At 44.6% G+C, this 18,396-nt stretch overlaps 2 pseudogenes; both read right to left on the bottom strand.

The window, feature by feature from the left end:
* Positions 1–2,163: 2,163 nt before the first annotated feature.
* On the bottom strand, positions 2,164–3,257 carry LOC129530347 (uncharacterized; annotated as a pseudogene).
* A 4,994-nt stretch (positions 3,258–8,251) lies between these two features.
* Positions 8,252–16,337, bottom strand: LOC129530346 (uncharacterized; annotated as a pseudogene).
* Between the last annotated feature and the right edge of the window lie 2,059 nt (positions 16,338–18,396).

The raw sequence follows: 18,396 nt of genomic DNA, 5'->3' as shown, positions 1-18,396 counted from the left end.
GCTCTTTTAAAAAATCAGCTAAAGAACATCCTATAGTGTCCTAAGGAGAAAAGTGAGCAAGGCACATAATTTGAAATAGGAAAAATAGTAGGTGATTGCAGGAGCATAGAAAATCTCAGACAGGTGTTTCACATGACTAGCAAATATACACTATTAAAATAGCCACATAAAGTAGGAGATGATAAGACTGTGGAAAACCAGGGTGTGGGCAAATATGGCTAGGAACAGCTGGTTGAAATTCAACATGGTGTTGAATTTCATCTAGGTTTCACCTTAGAGAAAATAGCCAAAAATTCACTGCTACTACCATGCAGCTCTGCTACTACCATGTAACAGAGCAACTGATCAAAGGTAGCAACTGCCTAACTATGGCTGGTTCATATGTGAAAAACAGAAATCCCTTTTTGTTTAATTCATGCTTACTTTTTTCTGCTATATGAAGTAAAACACATTCCTTAATGATAACATGTTTCATTTTCTATCTTATTCTTCACCATTTATTTTCTTCTCACATTACTTATAGTTTGTAACTTATTTTGTCTAATATATGAAATGAGGTAACACGGCAGTATTATAGAAAGCACACTGCATTGAAAACAGACTTATATTGAAACGGGAAAACATCCCTTTTACCCTTCCCCATGGAGCTTGCAATGAGGACAGGTTGTGGGGCTCTGCTCCCGGGCAGTGTCTAGGGATGAATGTTCACAGATCTGGAATCGCCAGCGGTCATGTGTTACATGGTGTTATTTTAGTTTATCCATCTGTAGGTGGCTTGTGTTAGTCAGCTCCATCAGACACCCTGCCTTACTGCAAACACAGAGGGCTATCTGAATCCCGGGGTTTCTTGCCTTGGTGTACCTGAAGAATTGGCTCCCACGTGGGCTTGAAGAATAAGTGCCAGGTTTCATTGAGTGGATGTTCTCAGCAGATAGATGGGGACCCAGAAGGGAGATGGAGCAGGAAGGTGCGTTTCCCTTGGAATGGGGCAGCTCTGGACTCTCTTCCCACAGCCCCGTGGGACTCCGTGTTCTTCTGAGGTGGATGGCCTGCCACCTCTGTCCTTGTGCTTTCCTTCCTCTGGTGTCTTCTCGAGGTCCAGTTGCTGCGTCTTTTTCTGCTGATGGTTCCTCTCGACATCTGCAGCTATGTCACTGCCTGCTGGGGTATCAGAGTTTCTTATATCACAGGATGGAGGTGTAGCAGGCCAGGGTGGTCTTGGGAAATGTTCCTCTCGACATCTGTGGCTATGTCACTGCCTGCTAGGGTATCGGAGTTTCTTATATCACAGGATGGAGGTGTGGCAGGCCAGGGTGGTCTTGGGAAATGCAACAGTTGGACAAGAAAACAGAAGTGTTTGTCCTTACCTATGTGAGTGAACACAGGTCTGATGGTGGAGCACTAACCAAAGACCATGCCCTCCCCTACCCAGCACTTCTCTACCCCCTTCCATATCAATAGTTTTTATTTAAGTCTCCAAAAATGATACCCAAATTCTTTAGAGAAGACAATTGGAGGAAATAGCATTAGAATATTCTAGGATTAGGGTCACTAAATAGAAAATGAAAACAGAGAGCGTGTCCTGCAGGCCATGGAATCACTGCAGAAACATATCCCCTGCCGAGAAGGAGAGGGACACACACTGGCTTCTCTAGTCTTCTTGTTCTCTAGTCTCTTCACTATCACCCCTCAACTGAATTGAAACAGGAAGTAATTTTTATGGGAGCCTAGGAACCATGACTCACAGAGGCCAGGCCTCTCTATTACAGAGCAGTGCCAGGAGATGTGATTGATGTATCTGTGGGCATATAAACCCATAATCAAGGCTGACATCTGGGGGTGGTTCGCAATCTTGATTTAGGTCAAAGAGACTTTAGATGCCATGGAAGGAAAAGCTAGAAACAACAGGGAAGAAAGCCTAAGAACACCCAAAGGCGGGGGTATGGAATTTATCAGATCTGCTTCCATGTATGACCTCCCTTTCCCCTCTCCCTCCCCCTGAATTAAGGACTCTTGGGTTCACGGAGAGTATATAATTCTGAGGCTGACTGCACTGATATTGGGAGGGGCAATTTGCAGAGAGTCCCTGGTGTCTAAGGAGTGGCGGAATCTGCTTATACCCAAAGACTCCCAGTCTCAGATCGGACTAGTAAGGGGGAGCAATCACACACCCTTAACAATATCTTGATTCACAGAAAAACCTGTTCTGGTGAGAACTCGCTTCTGCTCTTCAAAAAGATGCCCCAAACATCTGATGCTCAGCATCAGGAAGGGTTTCTCTGCTGCATGCAGGAAGATAATACCCGCCTCTGCTCCGGCTTTTTACAGCCACATGTGTCCGTGGCAACCCACGTTTCTTCCCCAAATAGTCACATCGACGCCGAGCTGCCCATCAGTTGCTTACACTTCCCCGAGAGCACGTCTCAACTAGATAGGCAGAAGAAACACTGAAAATGATACAACACTGGCCCAGAAGCCAGGGATGCTCTGGATGATGGTGCCTCTGCGGTCCAGCTGGGGCTTGCGCCTCTGCTCCATCTTTCTCCTCTCCTGAGAAAAGGTATTCCTGGCTCGGGCATTAACCAGCTCCAGCCCCACCTGAAGGACCAGCAGCTCCTCCAGTGCAGACTCTGGGGTCATGGGCCCAGGGCCAGGCTGTGCCCGTTGGTCCTCTTCCTGCAGCTCCACGTCGGCCTCCTCCTGGGCCACCACCTTCGTCTCCGCCATTATGTTGTCTAACAGCAGCACAGCCTCCTCCTCCAAGGCTGCCTCCCCGCTCTGCGCCCCGGGAGCCCCCTCCTGTACAGCCTCCATCCTGAAGACAGTGCCCTTCTACGGACTCCCACAGACCACCGCCTGTGCTGCCTGACCCACACTACAGGAACCCTGCCGCTTCCCTTACTAGAGCTTGTGGGTCGGCGGTCCCTCAGGGCGCATGCACTGGGCTCCAGGCTCCCCCAACAGACTTCAGGCAGAGGGCGCCGGGAGCCGCGCCAAGACCAGCCGCCTCCCTCCGCGGTCAATCAGTGGGAGGGCGGTGGGCGTCTCCCTGGGCGGCACCAACCCAAGTTGGCCTGCAGTCCCAGCCTCCCGGGGTAACCCTCCTCTGAAAAGCCCTTGGAGCTTGTGCCAGGTAGCGCTGCGTCCAGGCACACGTGGGCTGCGTGGCCTTTGGAATTGCGGGGATGGGAGACCTGTGCCCTAACTGATATCTTGAATGTGGCAAATCGTTGACCCACAAGGAGCACATGAAACATCTCATTTCATTAGGCAAGCCAGGTAGATGATACGGAATATTGCAGATCCAGAGAACTCTCTCTGGCTGCTGGGGCGAGGGCAGTGGGGGTGGCCTGGGGAAAGTGGGTCGGGGCGGACGCTCAGGAGGAAAGTTGCCTGGTTATGATTGGGTGGAAGTCGTCGGCTCTAGAGGCCAGAACCCCGGCAAGCGCTCTCGCAGGTCGAGGCAAATACAGGCTCCGCGTACCATGCTTCCTCCGTGTGGATGCTGTACTCCAGGGAGCATTCCAAAGTGCCTCTCGTCCTATGCCCTAGGCACACCGGAGACCAGCTGCCAGGTTGGCCATCGATATCCTGCGTGCACACTATTGTGCGCTGTCTTGCAGACCTAGAGGCTCCCGCACGTGCAGCAGCGGCTGCGGTGCCTGCTGGTGGGGCTCTGAAAGCCCAAGGCCTTGGGCTGTGGCTCCTGAGGTCCTGTGCGCAGTTGACCCTGCTGGGAACCTGAGCCCCAGGGCGAGTGCGGCGATCTGCGGGCCCAGCCGGGCTTCTCAGGAAACCTGCGTCTACGTACCTGTGGGGACTAGGTTCTCAGGAGGGCGAGGTCTGTGGGCCTTTCGGGGAGCGGGCCTCCTGGGGAGCGGCCCCAGAGCCTAGCGGTGCCGGGGATGGGCTGGGCTGCACAGACCGGGGTCTGCGGGAGTACCCAGGAGGGCACAGTGTTCAGGCGGGAGGCTCTGCTGGAGAGGACAGCCGGGGTACAGAGCAAGGAGGCGGCCTTGGAAGAGGAGGCGGTGCTGATGGTGGAAGACATAATGGCTGAGAAGGAGGTGGTGGTTAAGGAGGAGACCGATGTGGAGTGGCAGAAGAAGGACCAGCGGGCACAGCCTGGCCCTGGACCCAGCACAACCGGGCCGTGAATGGACTCTCTGGAGGTCCTTCACTTGCAGCTGGGCTGTGAATGGCCCAGGCCACGGGGCGTCTCCGGCTTCTGGGACAGAGCCATATCCTTGCAGCTGTCCATTCGGTATTGCTGGCAGCAGGGGATGGGCATCAGGCTTCGGGGTGGGGGGCATGGGGGCTGGGTTGGGGGAGGAGCCAGGAGGGAGGCGTATGGGGTGAGCCAGGAGGCAGGGGATGGGGCACAGGTTGGGAGCCGAGGCCAGGTTCCTGCAGATAGGAGGCTAGCTTGCTTGTGCTTGTGGGAGCCCTGGGAGCACGTGGTAGGGAAGGGGAGTCAAGCACAGTACTCACAAGGGAGAATCGCGGCGCCAAGGGTCCTTCACTCACAGCACAAAGTTAAGGGGCACGTTTCCCTGGGAAATGCCCTGGAGGAAAGGGAGTCTGCAAGCTCGGGCCAGCTAATGAACCACCCCCGCTTTTAGTGCCTGTTTCCACCAGGCTCACCCCAGAAACACAAGGTGCTAAAGACTCGAGTTTGTGGTGCATGGGGCTGCTGACCTCCTCAAGGCAGGTACCAGCTCCCCAGATAACGCTTTCTTTCCCCTGCGGGCGCTGCACCAAAAGAGGTGTAGGCCCTAAGCATATATAACCTCCTTTGCACCCACACAATTCCCATGGGGAGCGCCAGGCAAAATCCTGCAAGCCCCTTCTACCTACAAGGCTTCCCTCAAGTGGACAGGCACACCCTCAGGGAGTCCAGGATAAGAGGACACCACACACCCAGATATCAGCAGAGCATGTCCAGAACCCAGCACACAAGGGCCTCCTGCAGCTCATGAACCCTAAGGAAGCAGACACCTCCCACCACCCTGCCTTCCCCCGTCCCTCCCTAGCCAAAACCACCTGCCCACTCATTCTGCTTCCTGTCCCTGGTCAGTGCAGGCCAGCTTGGCCTGGCTCCACCCAACCAAAAACCACCGCAGTGGTGGTGTTGCCTCCTTGCCAAAGACAGGGGATCAACGAGAGAGGGTGACAGGCCAAATGTCTGGAAGATAGCCCTGCTCCACATTCTCTGTGATCTTGCAAATTGCAGGGTTTCACGAGGCTTGCCCAACCAATCATCTGGAGGCTCCTTGACCAGAGGTAGATTGTTTGGCAAACCCAGATGTCCGCCTAGGTCAGAAACCATGATGAGGTCCTGCTTTGCTACATGATGGATTTGCAGGTCAGGGTGGGGAGCCTGGGTCTGTGGGAGTGGTCCAGTTTCTGAGTCAGTTTGAGGTCCCCCTGGGGCCTGGGGCTGTCTCAGTGGCAGAGCTGGAAAGGGGAAACTCATGCTTCACTCCAGCTAGCAGCCCACTTCAGCCCAGCTAGATGAAATGGTCCTATTGAGTCCATCCTCTTTCTTCTTCTTGATCAGACAGGTGGAGGAACTCAGTCATCCTGGTTACCAGCGGCTGGATGAAATTTCCTTTCATCACAACCTTTACTTCCACAATGAAGTTATCATTAAGGAGTACTTCTTTGGCATCCTGGGTAAGAAGTGCCTCTCAGCATGGTAAGGGAGCTGGTGTGTGAGAGGGTAAGCCTGTCATGAACCTCCCTGACTCCTCTCCCTGCAGGGTACAGGGTGTCTCATTCCACTGCAGTCCAGTGGGATCATGAAGGTCAAGCCTCCAGCTGTAGGCAGAACATTGCCTACCTGAGCTTGTTCAGCTGTTTGGCTGAACATAACTGCCTGGGTTTTGGCAGGATTGCTGAGGTGGGGTCCGTGGTGGGGCATCATGGGAAAGGACCTTGCTGCTCATTCCTTGGCCTCTGAGGAATGGGCTTTGAACCGTGACCTGACCTGTTGTGGACCCCTTCTGCAGTTCCCCAGATCATTAGCCAGGGCCTATGGCTCAGTCCATTGCAGTTCTACCCCAGGGAGTGAGGGACAGCATTAGAGAGGGAACAAAGAGGAGGCCAGGTGAGCAGCCTAGGTCTGGGAACTGAGAGGCTTTCGAGTCATGGATCTGTACCCTGCATGGAGAACTCAAGGATCATGGAGAAGACTGCAGTGAGCAATCCCAGGCCACCCATCGGTTTGGGAAGGAAGACCCATCAGGGAACTGTAACACCCACATTTTAGGATTGGGGAACCCTAAGCCATCGACAATGCATATGTGTCTAATGTCAGTGAGAAGCAGGGCTTAAGGGATAGCTGTCTCATCATCACTCACCAGCTCCCTCCCCTGCCTTGAGGCTTGCTGCCACCTGGGGCTCAGATTGAGCTCAACCAGGGCCCTCTCCCTCTCCAAGCAGATGTGCACCTGAGGCCAATCTAGGTCTACTCCCTTTCAAAATGTTTCTCCCAGGCCTGTCATGTTCTGTTTTAATGACCCCAGGCACCCCTGACATGCATTCTCCTCTCTGCCATCCTCACTTGCACTCCCACTGCCCTTCCTTCCCAGATAAGACAGGCCACTGTACGGGGAATCTGGAGGACCACACTGGGCTCCAGTGTGAGGAAATGTTCTATTTTCTGAATGTACATGTATTTTAGAGCTTCCTCCAGGGCTGGAAATGTGAAGAGATTACAAAATAGATGTGGACCTTCAGTGTGTGTCCAGGGAGGGAACCTGACTGGGAATTAAGGCCCACCTGAGTAATGGTGTGGATATCCAGTGTCAGTTATCTTGATAAAGACCTGCTTTGTTACATCACCTACTATTAATATAAAAGTTAATTTCTTAGAATATTGAAAAAGCCAATTTAAATACAAAGAAAAATGATTTGTTCATAATTGTATGGAAAACCTGCGGAAGGATCCATTTTCCATTACAAATCTTAAGTGAGACTTGAAGTGTTTATCAAGGTTTAAGATATATTTTTATTGTTCTACTCTTGGCAATTTTTATGATCATTTTTGCAATACAGGAACATGGACTCTAGAAAGTTTCTGAGGGACTTTCAGCTTCTTTTAGAGTACTTAGTTGTAAATTTTGAATGGTTATCCCCTGTGGTTCTTTTCAGTTTAGTATTTGTACTTTATACGCAAAGTGTTAAATTTGTTTCCTTATCTGCCCATTCTGGAACTTTTGTTTTCAAGAATTTTTTTTTTCTGTTAGATATATGAGATTCCTGTGAGCACTTTTTCTAAAACAGATTTTTTTTATTCGTTTGTGCGTGTGTGTGTGTGTGTGTGTGTGTGTGTGTGTGTGTGTGTGTGTGTTTTGAAATGGAGTCTCACTCTGTCACCCAGGCTGGAGTGAAGTGGCATGATCTCAGTTCACTGAAACCTCTGCCTCCCAGGTTCAAGCGATTCCCCTGCCTCAGCCTTCTGAGGAGCTGGGATTACAGGTGCATGACACCAGGTCCAGCTAACTTTTGTACTTTTAGTCGAGACTGGGTTTCACCATATTTGCCCGGCTGGTCTTGTACTCCTGACCTCAAGTGATCTGACCACACAGCCTTTTCAAAATGCTGGTCTTCCAGATGTGTGCCACCATGCCCAGACTCATTTGCTGTTTATGTATTTTAATCCTTGATCTATTTTCTTCATGTACACATATTTTAGAGTTATTGAAATCATAAATTTTACTTACTTAATACTTTAGTAGGATTTTAAAAGTCATGTCTTCATTCACTAAATACAGTATTGTGAATAGGTTAAACCTTCTATAGTATTGTCATTCTGACTTCCATAAATTATTCAAGAACTCTGATACTGTTTTCTCCCACCTGAGAAGAATATGCAGATAGTTATAAAAAATTGTGTGAGTGGGTAGGTATGAATACATAATTTGAAAGCATAGTAAAGTTCACAAATTCAATTTCACATTTGTATTTTGCATCATTTTGAAAATTTTATTTGCTGACACATGAAATTCTGTATTCACATTCATGTTAAATAGACACTTCGGAATCAATCTGAAGGATGAAAACAATCCAAGGCCAAGCATTAGTTCAGGAAGTAAGTAGAAAGCTGTTGTTATGTAGAAAAAGCATATTTATTGAAGGTATATTTAGAGAGATTTTAGAAGGCTTAAGTCAATATTTTTGTTTTTGTTGCTCTGGTGTTTTATCATACTGTGAGCAGACTGTAGCATCACTAGTTATAGTTACTGGGCTACCAAAGTCTCAGGGCTGCAGTAATTATTATTGAAGAAAGTGGCAGTGTGGTTGGCTGTTTAAGGAGACTAGAGGACTTAGGAGTTTGCACTCAAGGCATAAGGGCCTGGTTTAGTGGGTGGCCTTCTTTTGCTGAAGTAGATAAGATCCAGGAGAAGTGTGAACTCACTGTAGTAGCTAGGGCTTTGAGACTATTGAAGCCTATATGTCTCCAACTGCCATTGCCAGATATTGGTCTGCACATAATGGCACTTCCTGGACTCACTGACTCCTGTAAATTCAAATGCAGAATTTGGATTTAAATCCCTGTTCCAACATCTTAAACTTAGATCTAATAAATGGATAATAAAATATGTATTCAGAAGAAAGTGAGACATCAGATAAGTACACAAGAAAGTCATCCTGATCAAATACATTCAAAAATATTACTACAAAAAAATCAGAGGATTAAGCCTTAAAAAGTTATTTAATTGGGGAAATAGGAAAAGGTTAGACTGTTCTCAACTTTAATGTGTGAAGATACTATTATTAGAATATGGGAATTATATAAAATGTCTAATTTGTTTCAAGTGCAGCATGCTAGCTATTTAGTATGGCTAAAGATTAACAACCCATGTAAGAAAACTCAGAGATTAACAACAAATTTTTTTCAGAGATTTTTTTCTGTAATTAAAGACTTTTAAAATGGTTTCCTGTTGATCAATGATTCACTTAAATTTTTCATTTAAGCATATGCTGTATACCCTTTTACGTAGGGACAAAGTTATAGTTTCTATCATGTAGATAGAAAAAACATTTGACTGTGTGCCACATTTGCATTAGAGTCTTTGGCCTGAGTAATGAAGCAAACAATGGAACTGCCCATGTCAGGGTACAGGTGGGCACAGCTGGAAGCTTCCATCACTTGCACCTTTAACATTTCTAGAAACTCATCATTCTCTCCTAGGAAGAGAAATGGAGTATAACCATCCTAAGGAACATATGTTACATTTAAACACTAAGTATTGAGATAAAACCATGAACTGTCTTATCACTGTGTCATCATTACTTTAAACTTGTACGTATAACCTATACAAATAAATTCAGTTTATTTTGTCACCATTACCATTTTACATGACATGTTTATGTATTTCATTCGCTTTCTAGTCCTTGATTTTTTTGGGGGGTGGGGATGGTGTTTCACTCTGTCACTCAGTCTGGAGTGCAGTGGCCTGATCTCACTGCAACCTCTGCCTCTTGGGTTCAAGCAATTCTCCTGACTCAGCCTCCTGGGTAACTGGGATTACAGGAACACACCACCACTCCTAGCTAATTTCATATTTTTAGTAGAGATGGGGTTTCCCCATGTTGGTCAGACTGGTCTCAAACTCCTGACTTCAGGTGATTCACTGGCCTCATCCTCCCAAAATTCTGGAATTACAGGCATGAACCACCACACCAGCGCCCCCTTTTTTTGGGACAAGTTCTTGCGTGGTCACCCATGTAAGGTTGGAGTGCATTGCCACCATCTTCACACACTGCAGCCTCAACCTCCCGGTCTCAAGCTATCTTCCTGTCTCAGCCTCCCATGTAGCTGGGACTACATGTGTGCAACACCACACCAGGCTATTTGTTGTTGTTGTTTAGTGATGAAGTCTTGCTACATTGCCCAAATGGGTATCACATTCCTGGGCCCAAAGGGTTCTCCTAGATCAAGCTCCCAAAGTGCTGGAATTACAGGAGTGAGACACTGTGGACAGCATTGTCACTCTTTAATCACTTTTTAAATGCCACCCTTCAGAAGTAATAAGTAAATTTTTACTGACGAAATTCCAAATTCCAAGTCAAGTTCAGCTTCTTTTTCATAAAGAGGGACAAACAAAACAAAACAAAACAAAAACTTGTTTTTCCTTTTTTTTAGTCAGCAAAGAGTTGGAAAGCAAATCATCTCTACTTTAGTTTACAAAATTGACTGTACAGAGAAAGATACTCGTATAATTGTTTTCAGATCCAAAATCCTATGAAGTTATCATCAGAACCATCAACTTATAAAATGAAAACAAATTTCCTATTGGGTTTTTTATGTGGATTAAATATCTTATAATTAGTAATTTATACAATTGTGATCATACTTCTTCCTTGAACCATAATATTAAAAATATGAACCTCATTTTGTAGAACTGCTACCCTAATAAGAAAACTCACTGCTGACCTGGCATAATAATCTGTGGCCCAGACAGCCAGCATTCTGAACTATTCAGGTTCTTCAGATAGCCCAAGGGTGCTGAGAGCCAAATGGGAGTCTGGACATCTTGGAGGAGTAGCAATGCCAGGTCATTCCTTGCTGCCCCATTCACCAACTGGCACCTCTCATGCAGTAGAATGGTAGACACCTTCACAACTCTCATTGGTGCCCCAGGGTGCCTCAGGCCCAGAATCACAGCAGTGTCTTCAGGATTCCTGTATGCATAGGCAAAGATTTATTATAGTACATTCTTTAGAAAACCTGAAACTTCTGCAATGGTTGAACTAGTTTACTGTCCCACCAGTGTGTAAAGGTATTCCTATTTCTCCACATCCTCTCCAGCATCTGTTGTTTCCTGACTTTTCAATGATTGCCATTCTAAGTGGTGTGAGATGGTATCTCATTGTGGTTGTGATTTGCATTTTTCTGATGGCCAGTGATGATAAACATTTTTTCATGTGTCTGTTGGCTGCATAAATGTCTTCTTTTGAGAAGTGTCTGTTCATTCCTCCAGGATCTAGCACTAGAAATACCATCTGACCCAGCCATCCCATTACTGGAATTATACATGAAAGATTATAAATCTTGCTGCTATAAAGAAATATACACACGTATGTTCATTGCGGCACTAGTCACAACAGCAAAAACTTGGAATGAACCCAAATGTCCATCAAAGATAGACTGGATTAAGACAATGTGACATATACACACCATGGAATACTATGCAGCCATAAAAAAGGATGAGTTCATGTCCTTTGTGGGGATATGGATGAAGCTGGAAACCATCATTCTCAGCAAACTATCCCAAGGAAAAGAAAAAACAAACACCACATGTTCTCACTCATAGGTAGGAACTGAACAATGAGAACACTTAGACACAGGAAGGGGAACATCACACACCAGGGCCTGTCATGGGGTGGGGGGAGTGGGGAGGGATAGCATCAGGAGATATGCCTAAAGTAAATGATGAGTTAATGGGTGCAGCACACCAACATGGCACATGTTTACATATATAACAAACCTGCATATTGTGCACATGTACCCTAGAACTTAAGGTATAATACAAAAAGTTAAAAAAGAAGAAAACCTCAACCTTAAGTCTACATCAGGCTTTCCAGTATATTGCTTTAGTCATGATACACAAGGTCCCTAGCAATGGGTGTTAAGTATAAAATAGCTGTGGTTAAGAGCATGTTTAATTGATGAGACCGAAAGAGATGTCTCAATTTCCAAGAAAATAAGAGGATGGACAGTAATGTGAAATAGCCATTGCTAATATTGTGGTAGGTTTTCTAGTAGGCAAGGGAAGGGAGAAACTGATAATCCCAATGTAATGCAGTCTAGTACAGCATCACCTACATCTCATTACTTACCACCTATGCTGTTTCCAAACATCATGTCTTTAACTTACAATATACTTAATTTAAAATAACTCTATTACAAATGTAAGCTTCTGTGTGGTAGTAAAGAAATGTCTTTGTATTAGGAGAGTGTGTCTTAATGATAACCCAGTTCATCTTTTGCCGTGAGAATTTGATCAGTCCGTTGTATTTATGTAGTATCAGAATATACATTTAAGATAAGTATAATAATCATGTTATGTGTTCTATATCAGAGTAATCTATGGGGCTACTCTGGGAATTGAATCATATATCAAGTATGAAATGCCTTTGTAAGCCAAAAGGAAAATAATTTCTATGATTTGGTAGATAAAAAACTCATGCATTTCTCAGGAAGAGCTTTAGCTCCCATTTCCTTCTCTCTATTGTTTTATATTTCCATTTTCTTCTTCCTTTACTTGTCCTACCAGGTTTTTGAGCCTTACTCTGAGTCTGTGGCAGAGAGACGAAATGTGGCCACACTGAAGTGAGAGTGGGGATAAAAGCTGAAGCATTTGTAGAAGTAGACTGAAAGGGACATGGAAGCAGAAGTAGTCATGGGCCCTTGGTGTGGCCAGGGTCCATGGCTAGGTCATGTCACTCCTTGCAGCCAGAAAGGGAAAGAGTGCACTTGCCTGAAGACATAAGGCTTTGTGCAATGCTCCTCAAAATGACTCAAGATTCCCACTTGCACCCAAGTGTCCTTTTGGTGTAGACGGCACACCAAAGGTGCTGCCAGTTCACCCTGCAAGAAACAAGAGAGAAGATAGCAATCAATATTTTGAAGGAGGGCCAGAAGTAACTTTTGGTGTTCAAGATATTCCTCTTTCTCCCTGGCATTCACACCCCGTGAATTTGTCACCTTACAGCCAGGCTCCCACATAGCTTTCTGGGCCTCCACACAAAAAGTGAATTCCTTCAGCTTTGGGCAAAATTTGGTACAAGTGCTGACTTGTAGGACGCTCAGGTGCTGTTTTTGCAGAACTACAGGACTTCCTGATAGAAAACAGAGGTGTTTGTGTTTGCTTGTTTTCAAACCTAGCCTAGATTAGAGAGAGAAGTATGGTGAAGAGAAAGACAAGTTATTTATTATTCAAGAGAGGATAATATTATCTTTCCAAACATGCTTCTCTTCCATCCCACTGTCTTCTTCATTACTCAGCCCTCATAAGGGACCAACAGGTAGCCAACAGCCATATACTAGTATAAATTTCTCCTGTTCCAGACTTTCCTTTGGGCATATAGGAAGGACCGGGTTTGAAAATATAGTGGCTGCTTCAGGAAGATCAATACAGGTCCCAGAAGTCCCTTGGGACCTAGGTAGGGTATGGCACAGTCAATGCTGACAGTCTGAGCAGAATCCAGAAGATGATTAAGCCCCACTTGGACCAGGACCAGGGCTGCTGAGTTTTTCAGGGGAAAAAAGTCAATAAAAAGTCATATTATTTCTACATTTCAATTTGAATAAAGCCCTGGAGGTCACATGAATCAGATGAAGTCCAGCAAAGCGCTAAAATACATATATTCCTCTAGAAACTATTTTCAAGGATTGAGAACAGGTGGGCAACATGATAAGACTTTAATTCTGCTGAAAAAAATAGCCAGATGCATTGGCGTGTGCCTGTGGTCCCAGGTACTCAGGAGGCAGAGGTAGGAGAATTCCTTAATCTTGGTAGTTTGAGGCTGCTCTGAATCATGCCACAGCACTCCAGCCTGGGCAACAGAGCAAGACCCTGTCTCTATCTATCTTTCTCTCTGTCTCTTTCTCACACACAGACACACACACACACACACATACACACACACAAATAAAGGGAAATATATTCATTTATAATCTCAATGTTGTTATTGTTTTATAATGATATCTTAATCTTAAGATGAATTACTTAGACTTACATAAAATTGGCACATCTAGCTGTAGTAAGGAACCACTGTTCATTTAGTATGGAGCCAGCACACACATGAGAGAAAGTTGTACAGCAACTATCCAAGGGAATTCACCAATTTCTGACTCCCAGCAGTTGGGACAGAGGGTGACATTGCCAGGGCATAATCCACACTCTGCAGAAGGAATATACATATGGAATAAAGTGAGATTAGTGTTACTACTCTTCCATTTCTAAAATCTAATTTTAGGTTTTTAGGAATAAGCTTGGAAATTCAGTATCTTCAATCTGAGAAAATCCTTGGAAATATACATTATTCGTCCTACAAGTTTAGATATACTACAGAGGTTATCTTCATACTTTTCCTTCAAATAATAATTTAATGTATATATAAATATATCTTATTATTTATATCCAAGATATTATACTATTATCCAATAGTGTGTGTATATATTTATATACCTCAAGTGGAATAATAAACCCTTTCTAAGAAGTAAGACTATCTTTAAAATACTGTTCTCTGAATAGAATTGTATTTATAAAACATAGCCCACAAATCCTGTTTGGCAAAAATAAGATATTCTCTCAATATTGAGATGTCTGTGCTGATTCATACAATAACACAAATTTTGGTTTGCAAAGGTTTGAGGACATAACCTCTGATCTTACAAACTGTGGTTTTAGGGTTCAACAAGAGTCTTTGTACCAGGTATAATAACTTAAACATATGACAAGACCAAAGGTGCCTGTGGTTTCATGAGACATAACAACTATTCTGAAGAGCCAGAAAGCCTGCAAACTTTCTTTCCAGATCACAGCTAGTTGACACTCAACCAGGGAAACATTTGAGTTCTGAATGCCTAAGAGGTTGTTGTTCAGACTTGGGTCCAGATTGAGATCCAGGCATCAGATGAGGTTATTTTGTTAAAAGTGTGGCTGGAGCAGCATGCAAGAATGAAAAAGAATGAGAAAGAATGGACTCTTCAGGAAATATTGAGGAAAATATTTTCTGAAGGGTGCTAGCAGAATAGGCTATGGAAAGGAGAATAGGAGAGGAGACAAGAGGAGAAATAACTGAACAAGATGGGAAAATGAAGAATGAAGGGAATGTACAAGAAGAAAAGACTGAACAAGAAGGGCACAGTGTACATGGAGATGGAAGAGAATAAGAAAGAGGAAGGAAAATGGAGGAAGAAAGAGAGATAAGAGAGGTACCTGGGACATCAGGGCATTGTTTTATTTGGTTAATTTTTTATTTCCTGCTATAGTGCTGGTAAACAGCTCTTCCAGGAAGCCAAATGCTTGTAAGCTGGCTTGGTTGGAGAGAACTGATTTTATATTGGCTTTCTGAGGCAGTTATCTCAGTTAACAGAGAGATAAAATACTGATCTGGGAAAGAAACAGTTCTTTACAGGCAAAAAGAGTACACGTTTAGACAAGCAGCCAAAATGACTCATTAATAGTGTCTCTCTATTAGCCTCAATTTCAGGAGGAGAAAACTATGCAATTATATCAGCCTTATAATGGGTTCTGGGTCTTAGTATTTCTGTTTCAGACTGGATCCAGGTTCTTACTTTGCCAGCTTTAAAAACAGCAAAGGATTCAATAATATCAGCTTCAGACTGGATCCAGTGTCTGTCTGCTTAGGTTACAGGCAGTATCCAAGATATGAGTGTTCTTCCCATAAGCAAGGTCCATGTTTTGACTACTGGAGATGGAACCTTGGGCCAGAATCTTAGTAGGAGGGTTTCAGACTAGATAAAAGATGGAATTATATCAACTTCCAGCTGGATCCAGGGACTGACTCTTTGAGACTTTGAATAAGCCCATGATCTGCCTTTATTCATTTGAACGTAAAATGAAGATCTGACTATATCAGTTTCCTGCTTGATCCAGGATCTCACTGCTTGGGTTTCAGATGGGTCCAGGTTGGATATGTAGCAACTCTTTGCTGAGTCTAGGGCCAAAATATACCAACTTCAGTCTGGGGCCAGGGAGAGAGCAGCTAACTTCCAGGATGAATCCAGGGTCTAACCGTATCACATTGAGTCTGTAAGCAAGATGTGACTGTATCAATTTCAGTCATGTTGCAGGGTTTCATTTCTTGACTTACAGTCCAAATTTGGAATACTTCAGTTTCAGGTTGGTTCCAAGATCTTATTGAATTTGAATCTGGAACCAGTATCTTATCACTGTATTGGCTTCAGAGTGGGTCCTGGGATGAATTTCAGAATAAGTCTATTGTCTGATTGTAGCAGGTACACGCTGAGCCCAAGGGTAATTTATGCTAATTTGATTCTGGGTCCAGAAGTGTGTCATTTGAGATTCAAATTTGGTCCAGGTCCAAACTGCAGCGCTTTGAGTTGGGGAACAACTTGTCAACATACCTGCCTCAGGTCAGGTCCTAATTGCTTGAGATTCAGGCTCAGTCCGTTGTTTTATTTTATCAGTTTCTGAATGGGCCCAGCGTCCGACTGTATTGGTTTCAGCATAGGTCCAAGGTTGCAGAGCATCACCTTCAGACTGGGTCCAGGGTCTGACTGCGTTCTTTTCAGATTGGTACAACGGGTGGATTATTTGCCATTCTGGCTTCATCCGGGTAGTAACTCTGTGGGAATAAAGTTGAGTACCATTTCTTCTTACACTGTTTTGGGTCTGAAACCCAGCACTCAGAGTATTAATGTCAGGCATGGTCAAGCATTTCACTGCCTGCATTTCAGCCTGATACAGTAGTGTATCAGACAAGGATCGTATTAGTTTTACCTTGAGTCCAGGGGTGGATTGTGCCTGTTTCAGTCCAGATCCATAGTTTTACTGTAGCAGCTTCAGATATGATCTGGGGTCTCATTGTACCTACTTCAGATTGGGTACACAGGAAGGAGGCATCAGTTTCACATTGCATCCATGTTATAAATGTTGTAGTTCTCTGTTTGGCCCAGGATTCTATTTTACCAAGTTCAAAGGGAGTAAATGTGCTTAATGTTTGAAATTCTGGCTGAGCCCAAGGTTTTATTTTTTCTGTTCCTGTTTTAAACAAAGTTCTGTAACTAGAGCTTCAGGTTTGGACCATGGTTGTGCTGCCTGAGGCATAGGCACTATCCAAGATATAAGTGTTCCAAATTTAGGCAAGGTCCATTCATCGATGTTTTCAATTTCATGATGTGTCCATAAAATTGATGCTTGATTTTCATCTTGGATCAAAGGTTGTGTGGTATCAGGTTGAGACAGTAATGAAATTCTATAAATAATTTAGCTTCAGGCTTTGCCCAGAGTTTCTTAGCTTCAGTTTTAAGCATTGTCCAAAATGAGCCCATATCACTCTGTGTATAAGAATTTGCAGCGGGAAAATCATCATAGGTCCACTTTGTGTCTGTGGAAGCTGCGGTCTCTGTGCATGTGTTTACCACTGGAGACTCAGACTGGGATCATGGCATGACAGATTCAGACACAGTTAGTGTCCAGGCTTTTTCTGCTGAAGGGATATCCTGGGTCCATGGTAACACTGAGGAATCTATGGCCCATGCCCCTGGATTTTCTGCTGAAGATTCATCATATGTCCACGAAGTAAGTATATCAGATACAGTCTGTGTCCAGGTAATTCCTACTGGAGACTGGGCCTGCAGCCACAGTACAATTTTGTCAGATACTGGCTGTGTGGAGGTAATGAATGCAGAAGATTCAGCCTGGGTCCACAGTGCAACTACATCACATATGGGATGTGGCCAGGGATTTGTTGCTAGAAGTAAAGCTTTGGTCCATGGGGTGACTTGGAAACTATTGCCTCTATCCACGATTGACTGCTAGAGATACAGGCTGGGTCCACAATGATAATTTATTAAATATAGGCAGTAATCAGGGATTTACTGCTGAAGATTCAAATTGTATCAATCCTATGTGTGTGTCAGATACAGGCAGTATCCACATAATTAGTGCTGCAGATTCAGATTGGGACCATAATCTGGTTGTATTAGGTGAAGATTGTGCCCAGGCCTTTACTGTTGCAGATACAGCCTGTGCCCAAATTGTAGTTGTATAAAAAACGGCTGTGTCCAGGTATTTATTGCTGGAAAATCAGCCTTGGTCCAGAGTGTGACTTTGGAAACTATAGCCTCTGTCCAGGTATTTATGGGTAGACATTCAGTTTGATGCCCTGTTTTCAGTGTAGCATGTAAACTTTGTGAAAAGAAGATTAATGATGGAGTTACAGGCTGTGTACACAGTGTGAGTGTATCAGCAACAGGATTTGTCAAGGCATTTACTGCCAAAGTTCAGTCTGGGTCCATGGTGTGGCTGTATCAATAGTCTCATTCTGCAACAGAGCACCTGGGGCTGGAGATTCGGACACTGTCCAGATGTTTACAACTGGAGACTTAGACTTCATCATGGGATTTACAGCTGGAAATTCAGCCTCATTCCAAGTGATTACTTAGATGTTTCGTTTAGGTCCATAGTGTGACTGTATCAGGTACAGGTTGTAACCAGAAATTGATTGCTGAAGATTTTGTCTGTGTCCATGTTATGACTGTACCAGCTAGAGCCTCTGTCCTGGGAATTATTATTAGAAATACAGCAATGTACTGCAGTGTGACTATACCAGTCACAGCCACTGTTAAGTGACTTATTGCTGGCAACATATCCTGGGTCCATGATGTGA

The sequence above is a fragment of the Gorilla gorilla genome, chromosome Y (assembly GCF_029281585.2).
Source record: "Gorilla gorilla gorilla isolate KB3781 chromosome Y, NHGRI_mGorGor1-v2.1_pri, whole genome shotgun sequence".
NCBI classification, from domain to species: domain Eukaryota; kingdom Metazoa; phylum Chordata; class Mammalia; order Primates; family Hominidae; genus Gorilla; species Gorilla gorilla.
Note: the sequence above shows the minus strand (reverse complement) of the source record. Positions and strands in the feature narration are given on the sequence as shown.